Below are 17,848 nucleotides of genomic sequence, written 5' to 3' on the forward strand. Positions count from 1 at the left end.
TAATATAATATAACAATAGTATAGTGCAATATAAGAATAATTTACTGTAGTATGATATGATAGTATACTGTAATATATAACAATAGTATACTGTAAAATAACATTAGTATACTGTAATATAATGATGGTATACTCTAATATAATATAATAGTATAATGTAATGTAACGATGGTATACTATAATACACTATAACAATAGTAAAAATTATATAACGGTAGTATCCTGTAATATAATATAATAGTATGCTCTAATATCCAATAGTATCCTGTATTATGATATACAATAGTATACTGTAATATGATGTAACAATAGTGAACTGTAATATGATATAATGATAGTGTCCTGTATTAGGATATACAATAGTATACTGTAATATGATATAACAATAGTGAACTGTAATATGATATAATGATAGTGTCCTGTATTAGGATATACAATAGTGAACTGTAATATGATATAAGTCTAGTATCCAGTATTATAATATAATGATAGTATACTGTAATATGATATAAGTCTAGTATCCAGTATTATAATATAATGATAGTATACTGTAATATGATATAAGTCTAGTATCCAGTATTATAATATAATGATAGTATACTGTAATATGATATACCAATAGTAAACTGTAACATAATGATAATATGCTAAAATACAACAGTAGTATACTGTAATATGATATAATGATAGTGAACTGTAATATGATATGATAGTGTCCTGTATTATGATATAGAATAGTATACAGTAATATAATATTAATATGCTCTAATATCTGTAAAAATGTTCAACATCCAATTATTTACTGTGCAGAAAGTTTAATTTCATTGCAGGTTTTTTATTTAGTTTTGTCTTTTATAAATACCGGGCCATTAATTAAAAGGTAAGAAAGTACGTTGAGTTGAGGAGACTAATAATGAAACGACGCAAGCGGCAGAGAATAAATAATGAGGAAGGGCGAGTGTTCAGAACATTGTGTGGGCAGAGCAGCCACCAAACCTGCTATTTAGGAAGCAACACATTCTGCAGGCATCACGCACGCCGTTGTGGAAACGGCACACAAGTGGAGGGAGCTGTTCTCCTTTGTTCTGGAGGAAGCGCTCCCGCCGCACCGGATGTTTCTTCATTTCATTCTTTTTTATAATGAAAACTAAACTTTTTAATTGCAAAATACAAATAATTTGTTTTAAAGCGTATTTTAGCAGAAGAGATGAAAATTAGTTGCAGTGACCAAGGAGTGGGTCACGCCTAGGAGACAGCGGGGTAGAGTCTGGGCCTTGTCACGGTGGCTCTACCATCTCCCACCGGTGACATGTCCAAGGGCCGAAGGCAAATTAATAAATGGGGAACCCAAGTAATGGATTACCTTGAGTCCTGTTTTGTCTCGTGACGCCAGTGTTCCTTCCACAGCGGGGGATTCCTGGGTGATGGAGTAAATCCTCTCCCTTATAGCTTCCCTGGTGGAATTCCTAGGTGATGGAGCAAATCCACACATACACATGGGTACTGTATAAGACACATCCTCCGGAAACGGACAGGCGACCGGTCGTTTTACTTAACTTGAATAACTAACAGTACAATTCAGCAGCTTCTTGACAAGTGATGTGACCAGGAGGACTCACGGGGCGTCAGGAGAAACCACAGCCACGGTTATCTGTAGGTCCTGGCCCGCTACCACACATCTGTGTCTCTCAGTCTCTACCGGTTCACATTCACAGATGGAAACACACTGCAGAACTTCTAGGAGTTGTAGTCCCCAACATTCACTAGGCCATCCTCTCGGGCTCCTCCATTCTGTGTCTGTGGGTTGAAGGTGCTCACAGACAGCTGCCTTGTCCTCCACTCTCAGACAAGACCCTCTCAGAACTCAGAACAGACTCTCCTCTCTCACCGCTTGCAAACACATATATCAAGCATCATCACGTGACAGACAAAAAGATACATTTCCAGACAGTCAGCTCACATACCAGACACCTAACTCATTCAGTGCTGCAGCTATGCAATGCACACATGAAAGACACTGACAACACAATACTGAGCATACACACCATTCAGTAGGGGCCACTACATAGTTATAAGAGATTCTTATTAAAGGGGTCTTCCCGTTAAAGATATTTAAGCATAACCATTTAACCGTAAGGCTAATTTCACACGGGCGAGCGCGATATCAGACCGTGAAACCAGGACTGATATCACGCTCGGGAATATGCCCCCCATCACTTCAGGAAAGTAGCAATCCTCTGGATTGGCTTTAAGCTTCGCCAGAGGATCGGAAAGTATTTCCCATTGTTTTCAATGGGAAACCTCGCATTGCATTAGATGCCGTGCAATGTTTTTTACGGTCCTATTGAAGGCAATGGACAAGGTGTTCCGAGGGAATGCACAAAGATAGGACATGCTGCATTTTTTTTACCACACCTCCATACGATGCAGGAAAAAAAATCGCTCATATATATGACGCCATTCAAAAAAATGGGGTTCGTATTTGTGTGAAATTTGTGCATCTCGCAGTGCATAAATCTCTCGGCCTTTTCCACAGAATAGGGTATCCTTGTCTGAACTCTGGGGACAGGGCAGGTTTGTGTGGGCCATTGAGTGAAAGAGGCTAAGTGGGCCCCCTTTATATCATTTTTGACTTGATATATAAATAATTCTGCTATGTAGTATAAAATAATTCCACTATGCAATGTATATAATGGTTAAAAATAAGAAAAAAATCTCCCCTATGTAATGTAACTTCTCGATGTTGTACAAGCGTGAAATTTGGCACGAGCATTCTTTAGGTCCTAAATAGGAAATGTAAAGGGTCACAACTTGATTATTTAATACTAAGTGCAAAAGTATTGGCACCCCTATGTAATGTACCTAATCTGATTTTCCAACTTCCCGGTGTCGTACAAACCTGAAATTTGGTACAACTATTCTTTAGTTCCTAAATAGGAAAAGTAAAGGAGTCACAACTCGATTATTCAATGCTAATTGCAAAAGTAAGTGCACCCCCAAGTAATGTAACTTCTTGGTATTGTACAAAGGTGAAATTTGGCAGGAGCATTCTTTAGGTCCTAAATAGGAAAAACAAAGAGGTCACAACTCGATCATTCAATGCTAATTGCAAAAGTATTGGCACCCTTATGTAATGTACGTAATCTAATTCTCTAACTTCCTGGTGTTGTACAAACATTAAATTTGGCACTAGCATTCTTTAGGTCCTACATAGAAAAAATAAAGGGGTCACAACTCGATTATTCAATGATATTTGTAAAAGTAAGTGCACCTTTATGTAATGTAACCTCCCGATGTCATACAAGCGTGAAATTTGGCACAACAATCTAACTGACCTCTGTGTGTATATACTGAGGATAATTTACCTCACTTCTGTGTGTATACACTGAGGACAATGTAAATGACCTCTATGTGCATATACTGAAAAGCTGTAAACTACATAAGGAAGCGGCCACAAACTGCAAGGATAGAGCATGCCTTTAAGGCTAAGAAAGGGCTGCAATCTCCATTCTGGGGTTAAATTTGAATAAAGGAGGTGTTACCTTTAAGGGTATAAAGTGAGGGGAGTGGGAGGGATGGCACATTCTGCAGAGGGACATCGGTACATGCAGTCTGAGGAGAATCTAACGCTCCTCTATGTGTATACATATTTTATTCTTCAGTTCCTCTGAAGTAACCACGACTTCATGAAACATTCAGTGCGAACAACAGGTAAACAGCTATACCAAATTAACTAGGGTGAAGCCGGGTAAATCAGCTAGAATATATATAATTCTACCATACATCATATATAGTTTCATTATACCCAGCATATGAAGAGAAAAAAACTCTATCTACTCTGTGTCTATGTGAGATGGCATATCTATTAGAAAACTTTTGTAACACCGAAGGTTTAGATATAGTGGCTCAGCTGTAGTATACCTTTAAATAATGCAGTCACCAAACAGTACTCAGACACCATTTTCCCACACAGTGATAGTGATTACAGTGCAATTACCTCCAGTCTTCTCTGATTGGTGTTGTCTTTTCCAACTGGAGTTGTCCCTTTTCCCTTTTCTTCTTTATCTGGACCCAGACCACCATCAAGACTTCTCCCAGTCATGACTTGTCTCTGAACAGTCTCCCCACTCCACCTATACCTGGTGAGTGCCAACTGTTTCTGTAACAGCCACAATCAGAGCTAGCTGCCTCTTACTGTTTAAATTCCCCACCTCCACCACCCCATCAGTCCCCAACGACACAATTGCGGGACGCCGATCAGTTTACATGACAGCCCAGAGAAAATTTGCTTCATTCATTTTTTAAACATTATATAATACATTAAAAAATCTTTATTAATTAACTTTATTTTGCATTTATACTGACCTGCGGACTAAAGTTGACGTTATTTTTGTTGGTTATCTGGTTCATTAAGTAGTACTGTTATAAAATACAGTTCATCCCCCATAAAACAAGCCTTCAAACAGCTAAATTGACAGAAAAATACAAAAGTTATATTTCTTGAAAAAATGAGGTAAAAAAATATAAAAGTAAGAAATTGTTGGTTGTTAAAGGGTTAATTCCAGGTAGTAATGTAACAAAACAGAAAAAAACACCAAGGAACGGGGATAAAGACTTTGCAAAGCACTGTATTTTCTCTCTTCTCTCTACCCCGTTAAGTAAACATCATGGACATGACTGATGATCTCGGTTTACATCATCTTCTAACATGACAGAATTTAAAAAGTTTACACTGTCAAAAAAAATCATTAGCAACCACTTCTGAGAGGGGTCAGTGACACGGCTCTCATCACGACTATTAGGGATGGGCTCGTCTACACGATAAATGGAAAATCTGAATGCATTTGAAAGAAATAACAGATATTACACCCGCGAATCCGACACATTGACCTCTTATAAGATTACACTTAAATGTCTTCATCTTCCCGTAGCTGGCGCAGGCCGCCGCGGTTCGACTCCCTGACCCCATCACAGTTATGTCTCATACGGCCAGATGCAAGCTTTATATGGAGACGCTGGATGATCCAATGTTCAAATGGTAGGAAAGGATATACATGAAGCTGCTGATCTCTCACTAATGGGGCATGTAAGGGTTAAAGGGGTTGTCTTGTGAAATCAAGTGGGGTTATACACTTCTGTATGGCCATATTAATGCACTTTGTAATATACATCGTGCATTAATTATGAGCCATACAGAAGTTATTCACTTACCTGCTCCGTTGCTGGCGTCCCCGTCGCCATGGATCCGTCTAAATTCGCTGTCTTCTGGCGTTTTTAGACGCGCTTGCGCAGTCCGGTCTTCTCCCTGGTGAATGGGGCCGCTCGTGCCGGAGAGCTGGTCCTCGTAGCTCCGCCCAGTCACGTGTGCCGATTCCAGCCAATCAGGAGGCTGGAATCGGGAATGGACCGCACCATGGGAGAAGACCCGCGGTGCATCGTGGGTGAAGATCCCGGCGGCCATCTTGGTAAAGGAAGAAAGAAGTCGCCGCAGCGCGGGGATTCGAGTAAGTAATAAACTTTTTTTTTTTTTAACCCATCCCTTGGGTTTGTCTCGCGCCGAACGGGGGGCCTATTGAATAAAAAAAACAACCCGTTTCGGCGTGAGACAACCCCTTTAACAATGGCGCACTGCACAATTATACGTGATACACCAGGCATATCTTACACCAGTCCAATTGAATAAAATGGGCAGAACAGACACAGCGACATGCCACAGATGTCATCAACCGAATGCCGACTTTTGACACCTACTATGGGAATGTTATCATGTAAAGAAATTCTGGGAAGAGATATTTAATACCCTGTCTTCGCTCCTGCCGACCCCACTGGTCATGGACCCCAAAATAGCAATATTTGGACTGATAGATGAAGAAGAGTGGACACACTACAATAAAATATTAATCAGAGAAATGTTATTTATAGCCAGAAAAACCGTAGCCATGAGATGGATGGCAGCGAGACCGCCCTCCATTCCACAATGGAAAAAGCTAGCTGACACTATAATAACACATGAAAAGGTGATTTACCAACACAGAGGATGCCCGGAAAAATTTGAAAAAGTGTGGGGTGAATGGCTAGACTCGCACAACACATTATAAGTTAAAGGGGTTGTCCCGCGCCGAAACTGTTTTGTTTTTTTTTCAATAGCCCCCCCGTTCGGCGCGAGACAAACCCGATGCAGGGGTTTAAAAAAAAAACGGATAGTACTTACCCGAATCCCCGCGCTCCGGTGACTTCTTACTTACCTTGCGAAGATGGCCGCCGGAATCTTCACCCATGGTGGACCGCAGGTCTTCTCCCATGGTGCACCGTGGGCTCTGTGCGTTCCATTGCCGATTCCAGCCTCCTGATTGGCTGGAATCGGCACACGTGACGGGGCGGAGCTACGAGGAGCAGCTCTCCGGCACAAGCGGCCCCATTCAGAAGGGAGAAGACCGGACTGCGCAAGCGCTTCTAATCGGGAGATTAGACGCTGAAATTAGACGGCACCATGGAGACGAGGACGCTAGCAACGGAACAGGTAAGTGAATAACTTCTGTATGGCTCATAATTAATGCACAATGTACATTACAAAGTGCATTAATATGGCCATACAGAAGTGTATACCCCCACTTGCTTTCGCGGGACAACCCCTTTAAGCAGGTACAGGTTAGATATCTAGTTGAAAAAGAGGAAGAAATTCATACACAACGAACCAAACGCACGAACAGTTTTATTTTATTCTCTCAAATGTTAAAAGTTAATATGGAAAACGGTATGTAACCATAAAGGGATATAAGATGCAGAACAAATGAAAATTGTATACAGAAATACATGTAATGTTTGTTTTACAATCGAAGTTATAAAAAAAACAATGGCGCACTGTAATTCCAAGGTAAACGGAGAAAAGTTTAGATTTTCTAATTAGGAAGAAATGGAAAAATCAGGTATAATTTATAATGACACTAAACTAACTTTTCTGTGTACACTAAGCCTGAGACTCTGTATGGGAAGCAGTGCACATTCTGTGTAACACCATATGGTGCCTCCGACATAGCATGCTGGTCTTCTACTTCTAGGAGTAAACCAATTAATATACAACCCCCATTCCATAAAAGTTGAGACGCTGTGAAAAATGTAAATACTGTATATACTCGAGTATAAGCCTAGTTTTTCAGCACATTTTTTTTGTGCTGAAAAAGCCCCCCCCGGCTTATACTTGAGTGAGGGAAGGCTTAAAAAAACCTTCATACTCACCTCCCAGCCGGCATCTGTTTCTCTGGCGGCGGTACGGCAGGCTGCTTGAATTCTTTCCGCTGTCATTCCCCGCCCTCCTCTTTCCTCGGCTCTGTCATCCTCCGCTGTCAGCGCTGTGTAAGTAAGATCTGTGATTAGATCGAGCGTCAGTCAATCACAGCCGGTGCTCGATCATTCACAGTCAATCAAGCTTTTAGAATTCTCCCTGCTGTCATCTCTCTGATCGGCTTTCAAATCCCCTGCCGTCGGTGCTGTTTCAGCAAGCACTGTGATTGGATCGAGCGCCGGCTGTGATTGGCTGGGGCTCAATCCAGTCACAGCGCTTACTTACACAGCACTGACAGAGCCAAGCAGAGAGGACAGCGGGGAGAATTCAAGCAGCTTGTTGCACAGACACAGATGCCGGCTGGGAGGTGAGTATGGAGGGTTTTTTTTACCTAGTATATACTTGAGTATAGCTCGGCTTATACTCGAGTCAAAAAGTTTTCCCAGTTTTTTGTGTTGAAAGTTATTGTCTCGGCTTATACTCGGGTCGGCTAATACTCGAGAATATACAGTAAATGTAGAGAAAAAAATAATGCAATGATTTGGAAATCTCATATAACAATATATTTTTCACAGAAGAACACAGAGCAGAAGGGGAAAGGGAGTCATTTTTCCATTTTAAAAAATTAAGTCATTTAGAAATTGATGGCAGCAACACATCTCGAAAACGTTGGAGCAGGGATAACAAAAGGGCTAAGAAAGTAAGTGGTACTAATGAAAGTCAGCTGGAGGGTCATTCTTCTACTAACTCACAAAACTGTGCATAAAAAGAGCATGTTAGAGAGGCAGAGTCTCTCAAAAGCACAGATGGTCAGGGGTTCACCAATCTATGAAAAATTGTGTCTAAAAGTTGTGAAACAATTTCAGAAAAATGTTTCTCAATGTAAAATTGCAAATACTTTGAATATTCCACCATCTACAGTACAACAATTGGTCTGAATTGGATGCTGGAGATCTACAGACCCTCAGGCGTCACTGCATTAAAAACAGGGATGAATCTGTAATGGAAATCACTGCATGGGCTTAGGAAAACTTTTAGAAATCTTTGTCTGTGAATGCAGTTCACTGAACAATTCACAGATGCAAGTGAAAGCTGTATAAGACAAAGAGGAAGCCATATATCAACACAATCCAGAAATGCCAGCATCTTCTTTGGGCCAAAGCTTGTTTAAAATGAATCCAGATATGACATTTTTTTGGAAACCACCGATGCCGTGTCCTGCAGACGTAAGAGGAGGGGAACCATCCAGCTTGTTATCAGCGCACAGTTCAAAAGGCTGCATCTCTGATAGTATGGGGTTGCATTAGTGCCTACGGCATGGGCAGCAGGCACATCACTATCAATACTGAGCAGCCTATAGAGGTTTTAGAACAATATATGCTCCATCTAGACAATGTCTCTTTCAGGGAAGGTCTTGACGATTTCAGTAAGACAATGCTAAACCACATACTGCATCCATCACAACAGCATGGCTTTGCAGAAGAAGAGTCCGGGTGCCTGCAGTCCAGACCTTACACCAATAGGAAACATTTGACACATTATGAAACGAAACATGCAGCAAAGAAGATCCAGAACTGTTGAGCAGCTAGAATCCTAAATCAGACAAGAATGGGACAACATTCCTCTCCCAAAACTCCAGCAGCCGGTCTCCTCTCTTCCAATATGTTCACAGGCTGTCGTAAAAGGAAAAGGAGATACTACACAATGGTAGACATGGCCCTGGCCCAACTTTTTTGAGATGTGTTGCTGCCATCAATTTCTAAATGAGTTAATGTTTCAATGAAATGCACTCCCCACAGTGACATGGAGATTGAATGGAGTGGCGGTTGAGCGTGCATGGTGTGACTCCATTTCTTTCAATGGGGCTGATGGAAATAGCAGGGTACAAGTACTTGGTTATCTCCGAAAGTCCCACTAAAAATGAACGGCACAGTGTATTCGTGATCGCCATTCTATTTAATCTCCTCTTCACTGGAGGGGGGCAGAGAACCTGCAGTGAGGAGGAGAGGGGAACACCGGACTCCCGTTCTCAGGGTCATGGGGATCTCAGAGTTGAGCACCCCAGCAATCAGATTTTTATCACCTATCCTGTAGATTGGTGATTAAAGTGAATCTTGGGATAACCCCTTTAACTCCTGCCCTTTTCTTACCTACATTATAGGACAGATGATGATTAGTATACTTGCCATTCAAGAAAGCTCTGGTTCTTGCATTCTGATGCCTGGTCATATTCCCCTGATTCTGCATCTTCCGGGGACACGCCATTCCACTGAGGGTCCATGGCGTTTTTCAGAATGACGTGCCATTGATTATATCAGCCGGATGTCCTGCTTGTCATCTCAATTAAAAATGCATGGGCAATCATTCTTGACATTGTGCATGCACCCTCACCAGGATTATAAGAGTGGCGGTGGAAGAGAAGTAAACAAACCCAGTAATCACTCGGATGTTCAATGGACTCACAGAACGTGAGATAGATATTACTATTAATTTGGCATAACAGCAAATAGCAATAATAGCACTAAGTAATGAATTGTAATTTTTGAAAAGATAACCGGAAAACCCCTTTAAAGTGATATTTCCAACTCGGCAAGTTGTCCCCTATCCACAAGATAGGGGTTAACTTGCTGATTCCTTGAACCCCCATGGATCCAGAGAAAGCACCTCCGGCGGTTCTCGAAATTTTAACAGCGGTGATTTACACCATTCACTTCCATGAGACCTCTAAAGATAGTTGAGTTCAAGCGCTTGGCAATCTCTGGCAGTCCCACTGAAGTGAATGGGACCGCATAGATATTGCCGAGCGCTTGAACTTGGTTATCTCTGGCAGTACCCATTGAAAGTGGTGTGGTGCGACAGCCACCACTGTCAATATTCAGTGGCACAATATCTCTGGATTGGTGGGGGTCCTAGCGGTTGGCAAGTTATTGCCTACCTATAAATTACCAAGAAGGAAATCTGTATGGCTCACTACTACATAAGACTGCTTATCCACCAGCCAGTACATTAGTTTCATAAAGCTGTGTAACTTTAGGGAATGATGAACTGCTCTACATTACCTAATATAATAAGGAAGGGAAAAAAAAGGCAGAACAACAAGAAAAATGCCGAAAATCACACCTCAGGGAAGAGCGCTAGTAAATGGAAAGTACACGACAGAGAATAGAAGTACGTCCGCACAGAAAAATAAATTAGAGCCAAATGAGTGGGGATGATAATTACACGGCGCGTTCTATATATTACTTCTTCCTATTGAGCTTTCTCCCGTGTAGGAACAGGCTTATTTCTAGGTTAACTCGCTAACATTTCCCCTTAGCGCTAAACATAATATAGTTTCCGGAACTTTAATTACTCCTCGGAGATTTGCTTTCTCTCGTTTGGCTTCTTGGTTACTTTTTACTTTAAGGATAGAGTCAGAAATTCCATGCATCATGATTTTGCTGTAAACCGCGGTGCCAGGTGCGGGAGACAGATGAGATACGATTATTAATAAGGCAGTGTCTGTAACCCTGGGATATAGAGTAGCAGCGAGTAAATAGTGCATTGCAGTCTATAGACGGGACCGTTAAACTTAATTACAGGCGGCTTGCAGTCACATGACTAATTCCCACATTTCACATTAATAGGCAGTAAATCATCAGATGTCCGGATTAGTAGTTAAACACCTTTGCTGGCTGCAGTCTACAGGATGTTCACAAACATATTTGTGGCTGTTTCAGCGGCGGGAGAAATCAATAGTGATTTCCATCAGGTTGACAGATAGTGTAAAGTGTAACATAAAACATGGGGAAAGTAAGGTAGAAATTCAGAATGCGCTGAATAATGGCGCCATGTTGACAAAAGAGAAAATGTTCATTTTACTTTTTTTTTTCGCCCTTAATCTCCTGGACACAGTTATTTTCTGGGCTTTTCACTCTGGGAAGATAAAACATAGTCGACTGAAGCCTGCAGTAAACTCGGTATTCTTAGCCGGAGTTTGCCGGTGGAGAACTGTTTGGCAATTATAGACATTTGCGCCATAGGGCCGTTCTCAACTAGCAATATTAGTGACTCGTTATTTACAATTCTCTTAGTAGGCAATGAGTTTTTTTGTTTGCACCCTACTAAAAACTGAAGGTCTTCATGCCTGAACTCCAGACCATACACCTCTACTGACGCAAAAAGGACAAGAAAAGTCAGTTCCAGAATGCTGAAAACCAAATAAATAAGCCGCAGAAGTTTGGGGATTCTTTTCTGTGGAGTGATGAAACTAAACTGGAACTTTTTGGGCCCATGGATCATAGGTATGTCAGGAAGAATGAAGCAGATGCTGAAAAGAACCCCCTGCGCATGGTAAAGGATGGCGGTGGCTCGTTGACGCAGTAGGGATGCTTTGCTTCCTCTGGCACTGGAAAACTGCATCGTGTGGAGAACAAGATGGATTCAGTCAAGTATCACAAAGTCCTAGGAGAAGATATTATGACTTCTGTCAGGAAGCTGAAGCTAGGGCAACATTGGAACGTCCAACAAGACAATTATCTCAAGCATATCTCAAAGTCCACCAAGGCTTGGTTATAGAAGAAATCCTGGAAGATTCTAGAGTGGTATAACAGTTTTACGACTTGAACACCAAAGAAAATCTTTGGTGGGATGTGAAGAAGGCGGCTGCAGCTCACCTACCCAAGAATATTTTTGAGCTGGAGGCCATTGTCCAAGAGGAATGGGGTAAGTTCCTCAGGAAGGTGTCAGAAGCTGCTGTCTGGTTATGCATCACATCTGCTGCAGGTCATAACAGGAAAAATCGGCTCTACTAAGTACTAAAGATGGCAGTAGCCATTAAAAGTTGTGCCGAATTATTTTAATTGTTCTTGTTTGTCTCAAAATCACAGAGGTGAGGAAAAAGAAAAAAAAAACACATATTCACTGAAAAAGCCAAAAATACAATACCTGAAGGTCTGCAAAGCAGACACGGTCGCCATAGGCACGATCGCCATAAGGCAGGCACAATCGCCACCGGCACAATCGCCGTAGGGCAGGCGCAATGGCCTTAAGCCCTGAAGATATGTAGTCAGCCAGACAATAATGTGTGGAGGAGCAGCTTGTTCCTGGCAGGCTAATATGCAGTCACCCACTCAACCCAGCCCAAATTGGGGAGGAGTGACTGCATATACTAATAGCCTGCACATGTGAACGATACCAAAGATGTCAGCCATAGATGGGTGGTGACCCACCATACAGGATATCAACCCTGGCTGATATGACAGCGGGTTGCCCTGTATCTCTAAAGTGGGCCACACTGGCTGACATCTTGGGCTCCCCCACCAACTAGCAAACTACATACAAAGATACTAATGCATACTAATAAAATGCGGGTGTTGGTACTGCATTTTGGCCAAAACGCATAGGCTGACGGACCGCGTCGAGGTCACACCGCTTCCGTCAGTACCTACGCTAACTCACAATAAATTACATAAAATCACAGAGGTGAGGAAAAAGAAAAAAAAACACATATTCACTGAAAAAGCCAAAAATACAATACCTGAAGGTCTGCAAAGCAGACACGGTCGCCATAGGCACGATCGCCATAAGGCAGGCACAATCGCCACCGGCACAATCGCCGTAGGGCAGGCGCAATGGCCTTAAGCCCTGAAGATATGTAGTCAGCCAGACAATAATGTGTGGAGGAGCAGCTTGTTCCTGGCAGGCTAATATGCAGTCACCCACTCAACCCAGCCCAGATTGGGGAGGAGTGACTGCATATAATCATAGCCTGCACATGTGAACGATACCAAAGATGTCAGCCATAGATGGGTGGTGACCCACCATACAGGATATCAACCCTGGCTGATATGACAGCGGGTTGCCCTGTATCTCCAAGGTGGGCCACACTGGCTGACATCTTGGGCTCCCCCACCAACTAGCAAACTACATACAAAGATACTAATGCATACTAATAAAATGCGGGTGTTGGTACTGCATTTTGGCCAAAACGCATAGGCTGACGGACCGCGTTCTTGTTTGTCTGATGCTTTGCAAACCACTAAAAGGTTGGCAAATAAATTGACTGTGTGACTGGAACCCATAGTCCGATTCTTGAGAGACAAAGCCCAGCAGTAGAGAGAGTCTAGTTGCAGAACGAGTACACTACTTTCCGAAGCCTGAGTGAGACGGACGTGTTCCTTCCATGTGTTGGCCTTACCAGTGGCCGTAGAAACATAAACTTCCAAGAGGTAGCAGTTCAGTGACTAGCCACTGGTCCTGTAGCCACAGCCCGTATGCAAAGTTGTGCCTTTTAATGCCACAAGAAATGTTTGGTAAAGAGTCTTCAGCCAATGCAATCTTCATCTGGGGTACAACTGTTTCCGGATGCGGTCCTATCAGTCTGGTTCTTGTGGTAAGGCTACATGTGCACCCCTATAGCCAGGAACAAAGCTAGGGAGAGCTGATGAGGCATGTGCCGCTAGTGCTGGGTGCCACGGAGTGCATCAACAAGCCACACTAGCATGGACAGCTGTTTCCGGGCACAGTCTCATCCATCCGGAAAGAAAGGGGAGCAGGGGCTGGTGAGTGTTACTACTTTTATGTTATTAGCATGAGATTTGACAAGTACTATATGCCAAATGATCACTGTCATTTTGACATATCATGCCATACACTTGCAATTTTGCCTGCGGTCAGCCAAAATGTTCCAACAGGATGGATCACGTCTTTGGTAGACTATGGTCTGCCATTGTCAACAATCGTTTGTGTTACTTTTTCAAGTCGCCTGACTTTACCAAATAGGCTATTGAAGATGACCATTATCTGATGTGTATGGCCCCCACTCTGGTGGACCCAACTCATTCATGCATTACATGGTTGTCCAGTAGAAAGGTCACCATGTAATATTACGTTTTTCCTGCCTGGTAAATGTGTCATCAGATGAGACCTCCCCTAGGTGATTACAGGTGGTCCCTGCAGACTAGACAATCTAAACCCACTGCCATCAGCTTCTAGTTAAACAGGAGTTGCTAGCGTTGTTGAGCTACTTGCTGGACTGCATCTGCACTTGCGCTCATGTACCACGTTTCTTGAGTGAGTATCGGAAGGCAGAACATTTCTACATCAAGAAGCCGGTGATGCAGTACCTGGACCTATTATGAGAATCCTTCCATGTAATGTGTTTTCTACCTGTTGCATATGGAAAAATGCAGAACAGTCATCTGCACCGGTTTGCATTATGCGACAATGGATTTTACGCCTTCAGATCTTAGCGCCTGCACTATGGCGGCAGCGTTTTGCATATTTTACATTACCGTGTAGAACTCATTAACTGCATACTTCCCGCTATGACAAAAGTTGAAGCTTAGCGGCTTAATTTCATTTCTAAGTAACCTGGAGATAACTAATACCGTTATACTGCACTGCAATGTGCTGCTACGCTAAGCAACCACAAAAGCATTAATTATGAAATTGGCACGCTAAAAATAAATACGCCTAAGAAGCAACAAATGTAAAGCGCAAATTCAATTAAAAGTGAGGAGATCTCTTACAAAGCCCAAAACCTTATTTCAATTAAGATAATTGCCCTCTTTCATGATAGAAGAATGTGAGCCTGTAAATGTTCTTTCCTCAGAAGAAGTCGTTCTTATTCTAATAATTGTTTGGCGCCACCTGTAACGACTTTCTTTTATTTTAATTACTTTGTAGATTAAAACCGGAAATTCAAAGGTATTTAGTTCAGCAATTATTAATGCATGAGGGAGCGACATCTGCAGCTCTAATGAAGCCCAATACGTGAGATAATATTGTCATTAGACACAACACATGGACAAACAGATGAAACCTGAAGTTTAGATTGGGCTGCAGTGTGGAAAACGAGAAATGCCTGCACCATCTGCGCCGTGGCCTCGGTCCTTCTGACAGAATGAGTCGGTTTCTCATCTTTCGGCTAAAGGTGTCAAACAGCAGGTGTGGACCCACTCTGCTACTAACTTATTTAACTTAGGGCTATTTCCAAAGGGCAGCACCTGCTTTTTACCCTTTAATCCCACCAATCGGGATCTGGGCTTTAGTGCAGGATCCTCCAAGCTGTTACTTCAGAAGTAGATTTGGTATTGTAGCAGCTGACACAAACTAGTCAGGGTAACAGTATTATGGTACCAGAGGAGCAGATAGAGACATGGTTGTGAAACAAGAGTTGAGTTCAGGAAACGCAATATTCTTGCATAACGATATAGCATACCAAGGATCAGAGTAGGCAACAGTCAGAAATAATGTGGTCCAAAAACAAGTCGAGGCCAGGAGAGGAAGAGCCAGAAAAGCTGGGTAAACCAGGAGTCAGTCAGAACCAGTACTCATCTTTGATAACCCAACTGGACTAATTTCTCAGGAGCCCTCCAGTGCAAGAGTGTGCCTGAAATAGCTAGAGCTATCCAGATTGGCTGGAGATGGAAAAGCTAAGTGTGTTCACTGACCTTTAAGATGCAGGTTGGCTGCGCATACCCTGTGAGTGGCGGTGACAGGAGCCCTAGCCTGGAGGAGGATGCATTGTCTTCTAACAGTAGCAACAGATTGGGAACTATGACCTCCAGATAGGAAAGGTAGGAGACACTCGTGGCCACTGTCACCAACTGTGAACAAAGGCACACAGTCCCAACTGCGATTCGTGCCAGAGGAAATTGGGCACAGTGTGCATCGGACAGCACCTGGGACAGAATTTCGCTTTAATCAGACGTGGAATTTATTTCCAGAGAGGAAACACCGATATGACAGATTTTTCTGATCAGGTTGAGACTGGGCTCCCCACTTCTGGCTGATAAAACTAACGGTCAGCAATCTGGGCTACCCCCTGCTAGTTCCCAGGTGTGGTATTGGGTGGGTCACTATTGCTGGGTGTTAGAGATGAACGAGTATACTCACTAAGGCACATTACTCGAGCGAGTAGTAGTGCCTTAGCTGAGTATCTACCCGCTCGTCTCTAAAGGTTCGGCTGCCGGCGTGGGTGACAGGTGAGTTGCGGGGGGGGGAGAGAGGGAGAGAGAGATCTCACCTCCATTCCTCCCCGCTCTCCCCCGCCGCTCCCCCGCTGGCCCCCGACGAGCGGGGAGATACTCGGCTAAGGCACTACTCGCTCAAGTAATGTGCCTTAGCGAGTATACTCGCTCATCTCTACTGGGTGGCTTTCCTTTCCAATATCATTCGAAGGTCATAGATTTCTGCAAACTGTGTTGTATTGACTTTTACCCCTGCAGACAGAAGTGGCGGATCGTAAGTATATTGAGGACAGGGTCCATTGAAAGTGAATAGATTTTTGTACAGCGCTGAAAATTGTTGCTGCCATGTAAATAATGGTAATAAATACGTAATCGGCATACAGAAAGAGTTTGTCCATTCCTTCCTGTAGGCTCATTTTCCACATTTAGTGCAGCACCCAGCGTGAAATCACTAAACACGATTCCAAAAAAAAAATGTTGCAGGGGATTAATATTTTAAGCGGTGAGATGTACTTCTGTCACGCGTCTCCCACGACATTTTTCCACTTAATTGATCGTAACAAAAGGATAATGAGAGGGGAAAAAGGAGCTCGGAGAGCAGCCGGAGACTTCAGCCGACTTCTCAGACTTGCTGGAATTTTTAGGTAATGTTTCATTTTGTCTTCTTTTAACCATGGCAAGGTTGCGCAGCACCCGGCCTGTGACATTGTGCCAAGCGGCGGTTCTCCGGAAATCCTTACTACACGTTACTGCGTTCGTGTGACACTTGTATCCTCATTAACACAGATCCTTGACAGTCCTCTGAAATATGTCATTTAATTACATTTGGAGCTAATTCCGCGTTGTCACGAGTCAGAAGACAATGAGGAGCTCGATCCATAAACGTCTCAGTAGCTCAAATACTACTGCATATAGCTTACGAGTCAAATTAGCATTTTTCTCCCAGCTCATTATAGTTGTATAAGCTGGACAAAATGGCGCATTGACCCGCTCGGAAATAAAGAAAAAAATGCGTTATGTACAAAGGCTTTCTGAAGTTGGAAATTGACAGGTCTGATGAATCCTCTTCAGGACTCCAATCATTTTGGAACATCTCTAAATGGCAAGCGGGTATTAAGTATAGTTAGACATTTCCTAGACATCATTAAACAAGTGTGCGTAGAATTACTATCACGGCCATGGTAGAATATAGCATGCCCTGCTCAGCAATCCCATATACGATTAAAGCAAGTCAACTCATATGCTGACTAAAGAAAAATACTCAGTGGTAATTCTCCCCCCGAAATGCGTTGTGCTGGTGAGACAACCCCATCCGGTTAGGGCTACACAGAAACTTTGGTCACGCAATGTAAAGTCTACAAAGAGTTAAACATTTGTTTAACTTGTCTATGCAGTGTGGCTGTTAGGCTAGTTATGTGGCATGAAGATCACAATGTTGCATTGCAACATCGCATCTGATTATTGTCTATGTGGTCGCATCACTATGTAATGGGTCGTAGGTTAGGCACCTGGTATTCTCCCTCAACTCTTCCACATCCAAAGGTACCACTGGCCAGTGGTGGAGTCATCTCGCCACAGCTCTAGCAACGCTTCCAGTTCCCCTCTTTTGCAA

General features: G+C 42.8%; 1 protein-coding gene across 1 annotated transcript in view; it reads left to right on the forward strand.

Moving 5' to 3' along the window:
• EPHA6 (EPH receptor A6) overlaps positions 1 to 17,848 on the forward strand; it is an 822,408-nt gene that overhangs the window by 787,104 nt on the left and 17,456 nt on the right. The gene's annotated exons all lie outside the window — the stretch shown is intronic.

Source organism: Eleutherodactylus coqui, chromosome 4 (genome assembly GCF_035609145.1).
Source record: "Eleutherodactylus coqui strain aEleCoq1 chromosome 4, aEleCoq1.hap1, whole genome shotgun sequence".
Taxonomy (NCBI): Eukaryota; Metazoa; Chordata; class Amphibia; order Anura; family Eleutherodactylidae; genus Eleutherodactylus; species Eleutherodactylus coqui.